This window comes from Micromesistius poutassou (assembly GCF_964030765.1).
Source record: "Micromesistius poutassou genome assembly, chromosome: 18".
In the NCBI taxonomy this organism is placed as follows: Eukaryota; Metazoa; Chordata; class Actinopteri; order Gadiformes; family Gadidae; genus Micromesistius; species Micromesistius poutassou.
In genome coordinates, this window is record NC_140288.1 from 7,610,817 (window position 1) to 7,624,128 (window position 13,312).

Below are 13,312 nucleotides of genomic sequence, written 5' to 3' on the forward strand. Positions count from 1 at the left end.
TTCCCACATGAATTCAATGCTAATCAAAGTGCTAATGACAAGCTTGTCGTTAGCACTTGTAGCCCAGCAAGGAGATGCTCAACCCGAACTGTGAGGCCTTCAACAGTCAACACACAACTCTTCCGTCTATTCCATCTTTGTGTTTTCTCTACTCTACCGCAGCCGTCCCTCACGGAGGACAATTTCCCCTTTTGTTGGTCTGTTTGTCAGACGTAGGAGAAAGAAAGGCGCCCGAGAATTCAATTTAATCAAATTTGTCACTATCTTTCCAGGGCTGTTTGTGCCATCTGCCAGGGGCTATGCCTTCCCCTCCGCTGCTCCCCGCGTCGCCGTATCGTGTGTTGATGGGTGTGTGCGCCCCTGAGTTTTGCCGTGTGTGTGTGTGTGTGTGTGTGTGTGCCGTGCATGTTAACTTGATGTGCCTGAGTGATTCTGTAGAGCCACTGTAGTTGATCTCCCAGTCCATATGGGTCTGCATCTAGGAGTTTGCACGCATGCTGCAAATGCTAAAATTCATCTCTCTCTCTCTCTCTCTCTCTCTGAGGGGAGAAGCTGTCCTTTGCACAGCACTCTGTGTTATAAGCTTTATTCATAGCACTTTTAAAACAGACGGCTACAACAAAACTGGTAAAAAAATAAAAAATAAAAACACAGCACAACGAAAGACGGAACAACTTCAAAACCAAACCAACCGAGACAAAAGATGGGGAGCGAGATCTGTAGCGCAGCTCGTCCAAAAGAAGAGGGGATTTTAGAAGTCGCTTAAAATAAAACAGCCTCAATGATCCAGCAAATCCCGCTGATCGGGGGGGGGGGAGACAGGGGGGGCTGAAACAGCCCGGGCGCAGTCACCTTCGGCTCTGTGGCCGCAGCGAGGAATGAAAAGAGGTGCGATGAGAGGCCTGGAGCGGTAGCGGAGTGGGACGACGACGAGGAGATCAGAAACATAACCGGCGGGGGTCACGCAATGCCCCTGTGTGTGCCATCCACAGGATCTTCCCGTCGATTCTTAATTGTGTAGGAAGCCTGCAGAGGGATGCAGAAACCGGAGGTAACTCATCCGCGTCCTGTGATTAAAAAGTCGTACCTGGTTTAATTCACACGCTGAAGATCTAAAGTGTATCATACACAAAACCGTAGCCTCAAAGCCGGTTAAAAGTCAATCCATGATTCACGATAGGTCACACGGGGTGAAGCCTAGCCGCGAGCCGCTGACAGGACGCAGCGACCTCCTAGTCGGATACAAGGCGGATGACTCCCGCTGTCCCGTGAGGGGGAGTTGATTGCCATTCAACGCGATCAGATAAGACGTATATTTTCATGAAAAGTGCGCTTCACGGAGGGAGTGGTGACTAAGAGGTCGCAATACACGCAAACGTCCATCAGGTCGCTCGCGGCTAGGTGGAGCCTGTCTCCGGGGGAAATGCAAACAAACAAATTCAGACGAGCTGAAGAGGTTATTGTGTCGCTGTGTGAATAAACATGACGATGTTTGTGTCTTTGACTGTGTGTGTGTGTGTGTGTGTGTGTGTGTGTGTGTGTGTGTGTGTGTGTGTGTGTGTGTGTGTGTGTGTGTGTGTGTGTGAAGGTCAGGTGTGTCCCGGCAGGACATTGTCCGTGAGGATTATGTTGCACAAAGGATTCTTCGGTTTTCAAGACAGACATGAGTATCCTCAGTGGAGGATGGCGACTCATGGAGAGGGAGGCACAGGGAATCAGTGTCTGCTATTGTCCTTCTGTTCCACATCAAGACCATCACACACACACACACACACACACACACTCCAATACATGCGCACATACTCATCCACGTCTGTCATTGGGAATTGGGACTTATGACTCATTTTAAAATGCACAAATAATAAATAAGGTCTGCCTTGAGTCCATCAAGGTGACCCTTCTACTCCGACGAGCGATCTAATACACGCCCACAAACAAAACATTGAAAACGGTGTGTCCACACGGACCCGCTCAACAGTGAGCGGTCCGCTCCCTGCTAGCGCACACACACCGCGGCGGCTGGGCGGTTTGTTTAATGTCGTGAGTCGCGCTGAGGCCCGGGGTAAAACCATTCATTTGCTACTGTTCACCAATCGCACGCAGCGCTGTATCGAGGCGCACGTGGCAAATGTTCTAGAAGCAAACGGAGCCGGCCTTCGATGCCTGACGTGGCACTTTGATTTGGTCACAAACATTCCGTTTAGCATCAGCCAATACACCCACTTTGATTGACGCGCACGCACGCACGCACGCACGCACACGCACACACACACACACACTTGGAGTTCCAAAGTGAACATCAAACAGCTGTGATGTTTAAAGGAGTGCATCAGCCAATGATGTTCCAGGAAATCCCTTGCTACGTGGTTGACCAATGGGAGGACTAATTACCTTGCACTAACCTGGCTAGGCCCGGCCACTCACAAGATGGAAGGACAAACTACCCAATGGCAAAACTTCAGAGCACACGGCTGCAATTCCGGATTCTTTTCGAGGATGAGTTGATTAGCATTAATGTTTTAAGATCCTGTGGTCCATCACTTAAGGTCCATCGGGGACCTGAGAGACGTGTTGAGGGAGATGAATGGACAGACAGAGCACGACTTCAGTCGTCCTTCAATTCATCTGCATAGAACTGAGTCATAGCAACGGGTGCATCTTATTAAAACACACACACACTCACTCTGTATACCTCTCCCTCAGGGATTGTGAGCCATCACCTGAAATCCTCTCGTCACACACACACAGAGAGAGAGACAGAGAGAGAGAGAGAGAGAGAGAATTTTGTGCTTTACACAATCTGTGGCCCACTTCCACCATAATGAGAGAGGGACCGAGAAGCACACACACACACACACACACACACACACACACACACACACACACACACACACACACACACACACACACACACACACACACACACACACACAGGATTGAGATATATACAGAGTGAGAGAGGGAGATGTCGAAAAGGCAAGGATAAAGAAGGAGTCAGGCACACATAAAATGAGACGGCTTAAGGAAAGAGCTCAAACCGTGGAAACACACCAAACACGTCTGATTTATTTGGATAGAAGACAGGTTAGCAAAAAAAGGAAAATGCTTGAACAAATGCTGAGAAATGATTTAGTCTTGGACTCCAGAGGACCCTCGGGCCGGTAAGAGACACTTTTAGAAAGACATATTGATTATTGTGATGATTGACGTCAGGGAGACTCACACCAAATGAATGTAGCCATACCATTTACAATTCAGCAGACGATTTAAGCCAAAGCAACGACCAGGGTATTCACTCCCCTATTCACTATGCTGCCTCCAGAAAGTTAGAGCATAGTTAAAACCATGCAATTTCAACGACAATAGCCGATATCGGCCTTCGGGTATTTAAAGAGAACCAAAGAAAAGAATCGAGAACAACAAAAATAAAAAATCCAGACAAAAGTGATTGGTGACTGAACTTGCTCGTCCTCACTGTGTCTGGGACTGACCTCGGCCGCCTTCCAAACTGAAGTGTTATGCTGTTCCCACTCTCTTTCAACCCACTGTCCTCAGTGTCTCATGTTCATGGTACGAATCCGAGAGGTGGTGACCCCAAAAGATTTATTCAAGAGAACTTCATAAAAGGATATAGACGGGTGACAGAAATATGGAACAAAACATAAGAAGCATGTGGGGAAAAAAAGTATGAGAGAGAGAGAAAAGAATCAATGATGATGTTCTTAGGGGCCTTAGAAGATGCAACACGCAGACACACATACACACACACACTCAAGAAAAGAGGAAAGAGAATGCCATAAAAAGAGAAAGCGTTAATGAAGAATATGAAATATTGAGTGTGAGAGAAAGAGAGATCAGAGTACAGCCAAAATGTATTTGCAATCAAGGGGAGTGCAAGACAGCTAGTGTGTGTGTGTGTGTGTGTGTGTGTGTGTGTGTGTGTGTGTGTGTGTGTGTGTGTGTGTGTGTGTGTGTGTGTGTGTAGTTATTGAGCGGCAAAGGATGATGCGTCACACTAGAATGGTGAGCGATGTCGCAACCGCTCACTGATGCAGTCTTTAAGCCCCAGGTGAGAGAGAGAGAGATTGGATGTTTGAATGGAGAGAGAGAGAGAGAGAGAGAGAGAGAGAGAGAGAGAGAGAGAGAGAGAGAGAGAGAGAGAGAGAGAGAGAGAGAGAGAGAGAGAGAGAGAGAGAGAAAAGAGTGATCCCAGCGAGGGAGGGTGAGAGAGAGAGAGAGAGAAAGAGAGATAATGCCAAAGAGAGAAAACAGACAGACAGAGAAATGAGAGTGAATAGGAAAGATGGGGAGTGAGAGAAGGGGAGCAAACCACACGAGACAAGAGGGAGGGACTTGTGAGAATGGCCATGGCGAGAAGGCGTGAAGGGAGAGACGATACGAAGAACAAAAGAACAAAAAACCAAGAGTGTGTGTTGCTCGCAGGAGAAAAAGGTGTTATAGAAAATTAAGCTTCCGGCAGCCTCTGAGTGTATTCACTGCACGCGCCAGCGACGAGAGCAAACGTCGTTTCTGTGCTGCTGTGAGAAGCAGCGCCTCACTCTGGAGGCCTGGTTCAGGGCTGGTTCAGGGCCTGGTTCAGGCCTGGCTCAGGGCTGGTTCAGGGCTGGTTCAGGGCTGGTTTGAGCCAATCCAAGCCCAATTCTTTACAGGGTGGGTCGTAATTAATTACTACATGGACAACACAGATGGACACACACACACACACACACACACACACACACACACACACACACACACACACACACACACACACACACACACACACACACACACACACAGTTTGACTTTGTGCTGTGTGTGACATTTTTCCCATGGTGGGGATCAGGTTAACTTAAAAGTCTCATGACATGCCACCAATCACACCACACCTGATGGCATGTCATGGGACCTTTAAGCGTTTGAGTGATTCCGAGTCATGGTTCAAGAGACACACTGTGTCATTTTTTTGAGCCATTGACAATCAATGTTGCACACATCTTAAGGGAGATGGCCTCTGTGCTCGGTTCAGTTTCCAGGCCCTGGCTCATTCCCAAGTGGATCCCAAGTGATTGAATATTGCAACATTTTTGATATCCGTGTAAGTCTGCAATTCTTCAATCACATTCTTCATCAAAATGCCCTCCAAATTTTTAGGTCAGACATGTCCCTAGAGTGATGTGTTTAAAATGTGGTGTAAAGAGGCAATAAGTTTAGCATGTTAAATAAGGCCAGTGTACCAAGTTTTAGAAACCTTCATCAGTCGCCATGGCTAATTGTTAGACTTTGACCTGAGACGACAGCGCCCCCTATGGGCAAGGTGTTACCAACCCTCCAGCAGAGACACAGCCATGGACGAATTAGAAAACTTTGCCATTCAAGGGCTGAGCTATACGGCATTTCAGAATGTTAGTAAACAATAGCCGTAACGACACTTCTGGGTGGCAGAACGAGCAGCTACCACTGACCTGAAGCCATCCAGCCGGCTGTAAACACAAATAATAATAATAAATAAATAACAATAAAGACTGTCACACAGTCAACAAAACATTGTTGTTGATCTGAAGTTGAAACGATGACGAAAACTATATTAATATAATATAATATATTATATATATATATATATTAATGAGACGTCCCGTAGCACCCCGCAAGAAGAAAATCATTAATTCAAGCCATTTACTCTGTTTTCTCGATCGTGGAAGGGTTTGTTTACTAGTGGTGCCAATGGAGAACGCATCGGCTTTTGCCACCCGGAAGAACATAGTGTGACGTCATGGTGAATTGCCGTATAGGGACAAACGTTTCACTAGAATACATTTATACATAAAGCAGACAGGGCATAAAGCAGACAGGAGAGGGGGGGGGGGGGTCAGCCCCACCGTGGCACGCTCTCCGTGGCCTGCCTGTAGCGTGGGCACTTCCTCCTCCGCAGAGTTATGGATGGAGGACGGCTAGTTTGGCTACGCACGTCTCCGAGCCGCGAGACTAATAGACTGATAATCGCACTGACACACACACACACACACACGCTCAAAGACATGCGTGTACAGTAGGTGCATTTGTCACGTGTACATCGAGTTAAGTCTGTCTGTCTGTCTGTCTGTCTGTGCGCGTGTGTGTCGTGTAGGTTTATCTGTTCGAGATCAAAAGTTTCCGTTTCATTTTTTTTCCCTTGCATGTCTATGTCATCTGGGGGAGAGTAAGGGTAACCACGAGGGACATCCCCATGTTCAGCGCGTATCAGATCAGATCCCGCCTGGTGTTATCAGCGGCTCAAAGCTTTAGGACCCCAGGCAGATTTCACAGCACTCACCACCCATAGGACTTGTGCTGCATGTCGTCTGTAGCACCTAAAGCATGGTCACATACTGAAGCACTGTAAAGTTCTGAGTATTAGTAAGTATTAAGCAGACACCTTTTCCAAAGCGGCATACAGTGACTTCAGTCAGTCAGTTCTTTGATGTCATGTCTTTTATGTCACGTTTGTTGTACGTCCTGGCACTTAATGCAGGTTGTATTCATTCATTGTACTTAATTGTGTAGCATGTACTTAATTGTGTTGGGCATGCATGTTGTGTAGCATGCACTTAGTTGTGTAGCATCTGCAGTAGCTAGCTATCACTGCTGTATACGGGGAATGGGGTTAGCCTGGCGATTGTTAGTACTTGCACTTGGTTCTATGAACGTCTTTACTGTACCGACGGCGATATATTGTTTCACTTCTTATGACAAATGGATTTATTGTAAGTCGCTTTGGATAAAAGAGTCTGCTAAATGCCCTAAATGTGAATGTCATGAAGGCGCTAGTGCTTAGTCATTGTGGGGGATCAAACTAACAAATCTAATAATGATCAGATAATTAGATCTTTTTTTTTTTGGTCAAATATATTGAAGAGCTTTGTTGTAAAAACGTTACAACAATGTGTATAATTTGCCATCTGTCAAAATGTCCTTACCAACATGTCCACAGACAGCTGTTGGACAGTACTGCGTAACACTGATTCAATGAGACACATAAGATTAAAGTGCTTACAGACAGTGTTCCGACTTCCATTTCCGACCTCAGGGGCGTTCCCGGTTGAAATGTCCACCGGGGAATTTTACAACAGGTGTGAGGTTAATTAGCCATTATCAGGCTGACCTGTCCGTCATCCGTCTGGGCGGACACTCCCAGTTGTGATGTCACTAGAGGAGACATTTTGACATGGCTTGTTAATGGATAATGAAAATCCCATCTGGCGGAAATGGAAGGGCCCTTTAAATGTGCCACACTCCTGACCCCGCCTCCTGAAGTGCTTGTTTTGACTGTGGCTCGTTAGTCAAATGAGTGTCACCTGTGTTGATTACTAATTGTGTTCACCTGTGCTCCTTATCATTTTGGTTGTCAGTGCAGAGTTGCAATTCCTACGGTGGAGTCGAACACACACACACACACACACACACACACACACACACACACACACACACACACACACACACACACACACACACACACACACACACACACACACACACACACACACACACACACACACACACACACACACACACACCTGTTTTTATTGACAAAACCCACCGTGGGTACGAGTGATAGGAACCAATGTCCGATGTAGCCAAACGTGTTCCTCTCTCCTTCCCGAACGCGGTGAAGAAGTGAAGCGCTCAATCCTCTGCTGGGAGGGTCAATCCTCCCAGCAGACGTTACGTGTGCTCTCCTGTGCTCTCCCGCTCGCTCACACACTATCCGACGCGCTGACATTGTTTGTCAGAGTATCCTCGTAATGACTCTAATCCTCGATGAAGGCCCATTAACGGGCCTAATGTGTCGAATTGTATCTTTTATCTCTGATGGGGGGGGGGGGGGGGGGAGACAAAACAACTCAACTCTGCGAACTCCTGCATTGGATAAATATATGAGTCATGGCGTAATGGTGTTTAGAGCGACTAGATGCAAATGACATAGAACATTGTGTCTGACATATCTGCCCGCCTATTCATCTTCCAAAAAGTCTGTCACTGTGAAATGGCTTTTCCCCCTCGCCTCTGGTCAATTACTCCATCAGAGAGAGAGAGAGAGCGAGAGCGAGAGAGAGATTTAGGGAGCCAGGAGAGGAGACAAGAGGGGGAGAGAGGTTTAGGGAGCCAGGAGAGGAGAAGCGAGGGGGAGAGAGGTTTAGAGAGAGTATGGAGAGGGAGAGAGAGAGAGAGAGAGGTTTAGGGAGAGTGAAAAGGAGAGCAGCCGGAAAGTAGATAGGAACAGCAAAGCACTTAACGAAGGAGGAGGAAGCTGTAGGAGATGAGCGTGGACCAAAAGAGCAAACAGAGAACTTTAATGATTTAGAGACTATTCACTATGAGGGGAGGGGGCTAGAGTGTGGGTGTTGAGTGGCGGGCGTAGGGAGAGCGTCTGCGCTTGTTTTGGATCTGCTCCTCTGACCGGCGCATCATTAACTGCGCTGCGACCAGACGGGCAACGTGATCTACAGAAACAGAACACACAGAAACAAACACCACAAAAGTTCAAGAGGGAGATACAAGAAAAGCGAAAAAGAGAAGAACGGGCCCCTCATTAAAATTTTGGCTCAAAAGAGTGCATCTAAGTACATGCACACACACTGTCTCACTCCCTCGTCTGCAACACGATTCACACAAACTGTACAAACACACGGCGGAGGGGAAGACACAACGGCACATATTTTGCAGTTCTTTTGATGTTCATGCACACACACACACACACACACACACTACTCGGCCACACTTAGCAAATGATCAAAGTATAGCGTGTACACACACACACTTCTATCACTGTAAGGCACGGCCAGGTGTGGTGTAATTAGAGCCATGCTGACTCAGCAGTGCCTCTGGTGACTCGAGCAATGCATCCTCGGCCAAGGCTGGAATTCTCGTGGAGAGAATTCTCCATGGCTGTTAATAATATCAGTAATAAGGTGAACAACAACAAATATTTCAATGCATTGCTCTTCTTTTTCTAGTTGGAATAAAACTTTAAGTGAAACAAACATTAGCATAAAGATGATTTATTCAAAGCATTCACACCTTTGTTAGGATGTCTGCCATGAACAAAAACCACATTAGCTGTGTTCGAAATTGTTCCCTATCACAGATATAGTGCACTATATAGGGTGCTCGCCATTTTGTAGTGCTGTTCGAATTCTCAGTGGTTAATTTCATTCACTGGACTATAAAATACCCAACATTTGAGTGAACATACGATGTTCCCTACATGTTACTCCCGTATACCACAATGCAATTTACTGACGCAAATGACGTTCAGAAATGTTCAAGGTAGTGTCCTAATTCTCGTTTTTTCGTTCCCTATATAGTTCACTATATCATAAACACTATATAGGGAATAGTGAGTGAGGGAAAAGGGAACGATTCGAACACAGCTACTGTGTGGTTGTTGTCTGACTTTGTGTTTCACATTATGGGCGGAGCTAGCGGACTCCAGCTTCTCCAGACTCCTCCTCCTTTCTGTGCCTCAACCAGACACACCTGAGGATCATCGTAATCAACCTTTCCTGTTTTTTTACTCCGGCTGCTCAACCATTGATGGCCAGATCGTCAAACAGTCTAACTGTGCGGTCACACCAAACGCGATGGGGCGACACGACTCCATACAAAGTCAACGTAGAGGCGACATTTGTCGCTAGAAAAACCTGCGGCAAGATTTGACTTGTGGCGCGGCGTGAACGCCCTGTCACGGGCAAGCGCGTTCACGAGGATTTGCAGTGCGACACGATGCAACACTTTAGCTCGAATTTAAATATTTGCACTTTGCCGCGGCAGTCGCGTGATGACAGCCAATCAGCGTTCACTCCCTGAGTGACGTAACGTTACAGCCAATCAGCGTTCAACCGGGTCGACCAGGCCAACCGTTCCCTGCAGTCCGGAGTGAACCACAGCATGGAGGAGAAAGTAATTGTTGCCGTTTGCGACTCCTGGCGCTCTATATATAATATTATATGATATAATATATAAATATCTTTATAATATATAATATTACGGCCAAAAGCTGTGTGCACCTCTGGATGATATTATGAATAGACTGCGTCGGCTTAATTTAAAAATGTGTTCCCGGAAAAGTACCCGGATAAGGGGTAATAACAATAATAATGACGACACATAATAACAATGTGTCGTAAAATGTATGAATAAAGACCAGGCTACTCAACAAGAAAATGCCCAGCTGTAGGCCTATTGCATAAATAGAACTCTTGGTGGAAATTATGTAACGAACCCCCTGAGGCTTTGCTTTACCTCAGAGATAGCCTACGATATGCGGCATAATATATCATTATCACCTACATGGACGTTCCAATTATGTTGAAGTCGTGTATCGTTGAAGCTAAGGTGGCTGACTAATATATAACTTGCTCCTGTCCTGGTGCAGTCAGTGCGCTTGTTAATACTTAGTTACAAGTGACCTTATTAAGGACGTAATAGTAGTGTAACTATTGATTACTTTATCAAAGCCAATATAACAAATTTGAGTTTTCCTTTAACCTTAGGCTACAATAGGCCTATCCCTTAACACTGAATGAGCTACTGTCAACTGTGGAACACAGACTTTAACATCTCTTTTCGATTATGAAATCATTTGAGATCAAATAGATTTTAATTAAAAAATGTTTTATTAAAAATAATAATAATAATAATAATAACAATTTTAAAAAAACAACGAACATTGCAATTGAACATTTTTGGTCTTTGACCTACAGGGATGGCATAAGAAATCCCAGGAACCTCTGGGAAACTGGCTGTTCACTTCAGGTTTGCATTAAGGAACATAACTTGTTGCGCCTTGGAGGGAGACAGACGGCTGCGCCTTTCTTTTTTTTAAACAATTTATTTATTAACATTTTTTCCATACAGTTTACAGCATCAGTAACAGCAGTATAACTTCAAATGCCACCCAAACCCACCCCCCTCCCAAATCAGGCCCATGGGCCAACTCTTGCCTTAATCCCTAATAATAAAAATAATGAAAAATAAATAAAATAATAACAGTAGTAATAAAGTAGATTATAGATAAATACAGTACTTAAGTAAATAATAGAAAAATAAATTCAAACCATAAAAAATATAAAGAAAGTACAAAGCACAGTAAATTACATTCAACAAAGGTCATGATATTGGCTTGGACTTACAGGTGTGATAACAACCAACAGCAGCCATCAACTACCACTACACCATTGACAGTACTCAACTAGTTAACTGTGAGAAGTTATCCAGATATGTTTTAAAGTCACTCCAGCTTTTTCCAAAAAGATGGGGTTTCTTTTTCACATTGAACATAATTTTTTCAGAGGCCATGTATGATGCAACTTCCTTAAGCCACATTGAGACAGTGGGTGGGTTTTCACTTTTCCACAGTATGGCAATACATTTATTTCCAGCAATTAGGGATAGCCTAATAAAACGTGTTTTCCGTACCCTGTTAGCAGGTAAAACAGATAAATCCCCTAGCAAAATCAATCTTGGTGAGTGAGGAATCTCAATCCCTGTGATGCCCTTGAGTGCATCCAGAATATGATCCCAAAATTGTTTCAAATCGACACAGTCCCAGAACATATGAATAAGACTTCCTGTTGCGACCTTACACCTAGGACAAAGTTCAGAAATAGTACCGTACATTTTATGGAGTCTCTCTGGTGTGAAATAAATTCTATGAATGAGATTAATCTGTAGAAGCCTATGGCGGCTATTATACGAAAACTTCTGAGCTGAGCTACACAGCGCTTCCCAATCACAGTCTTTAAAGGTGAAACCAAGATCTTGCTCCCATTTAGCCCTAGATTTCAGAGTTTTATTTGTCAGGAGATCTAGTATTCTGCTGTATATCACGGACACCATGCCCTTAGAGTGTTGAATGCCCTTCAGAATGTTATCAGTTACAGGAGATTCTAGAGGGGTTGGCTGCCCACCCTGTTGAGAGCAAATAAAGTGCCTGACCTGCAGATATTTAAAGAAATGAGCAGCAGGAAGATTGAAGGATTCTTTTAATTGTACAAAGGATTTGAGTATATTATTATCATAGAGGTCGCCAAATGTTTTAATCCCCATGCTGTGCCATCTCTTAGTGAGACCATCTCTTAGTACAGGTGGGAGTGCTGGGTTATTATGAAAGGGGGTGTTACTATGCAGTAGTTTCACACTACGGGTACGTAATTGTATAATTGACCATAATTTTGACGTATGGTTGATAAATGGATTAGCTGTGCCATCCTTCAAAGTATAATAGGATTTAATAAAGGGGATACCAGCCAGTGGCACATCCGCTGCATGGAATTGCTCTATTTGCCTCCAAGCTGGAGGGTTGGGCATCTCTGTCTGCCAGAACCAGATAGCTCTTAGCTGAGCAGCCCAGTTTAAAAAATCGAAATTGGGGAGTTTCAAACCACCGTAATGGGAGGTGTTATACAGCGTTTTGATTTTAATTCTGGGTACTTTCCCCCTCCATATAAACCTGGATATCGCACCTTCTAGTTTCTTGAAAAAATTTGTTGGGATTGATATGGGAAGGGTTTGAAACAGGTAGAGAAATCGCGGCAGCAGGTTCATCTTTATACAATTCACACGCCCTATCAGAGAGATTGGTAGTTGCATCCATCTGTCCAGGTCCTTCTCCACCTTCCTTAACAGTGTGTCATAGTTAAGTGAGAAAGCCTTATCTAACTGGGTAGGAATCTCTAAGCCCAGATACGTGACACTCTGAGTATTCCATTGAAAAGGGAAATTTTCCCGTGGAATTTGTTCAGCTGGCAGGTTAAGGGGTAAGGCCACACTTTTTTGCATATTCACTTTATATCCTGATATTCCACTATATGTATCGAGCAGATCCATAAGGGCCGGTAGGGTGGTGGATAAGTTCGTTAAAAATAGGACTATATCGTCTGCATATAAAGAGATTACATGGTTTGTATCGGCAACCGTGACCCCTGAGATCGAGGGGTGGGTCCTTATTGCAATGGCTAAGGGCTCCACTGCTAGCGCGAAAAGCAGGGGTGATAGTGGGCACCCCTGCCGGGTACCTCTTGAGAGAGAAAATGGAGGCGACACGTCTGAGTTTGTCTGTATCATGGCTGTGGGGTTAAGGTATAACAATTGAATCATACTTAACATATTTGGGCCAAGGTTCATTTTATGTAAAACCGCAAAGAGAAAATGCCACTCGACACGGTCGAAAGCTTTCTCCGCGTCGAGTGAGATTGCCAGAACTGGGTCATTCAGGGATTTAGCACAGTGCACTATGTTAAGGAACCTCCTTACATTGTCTATTGATGATCGA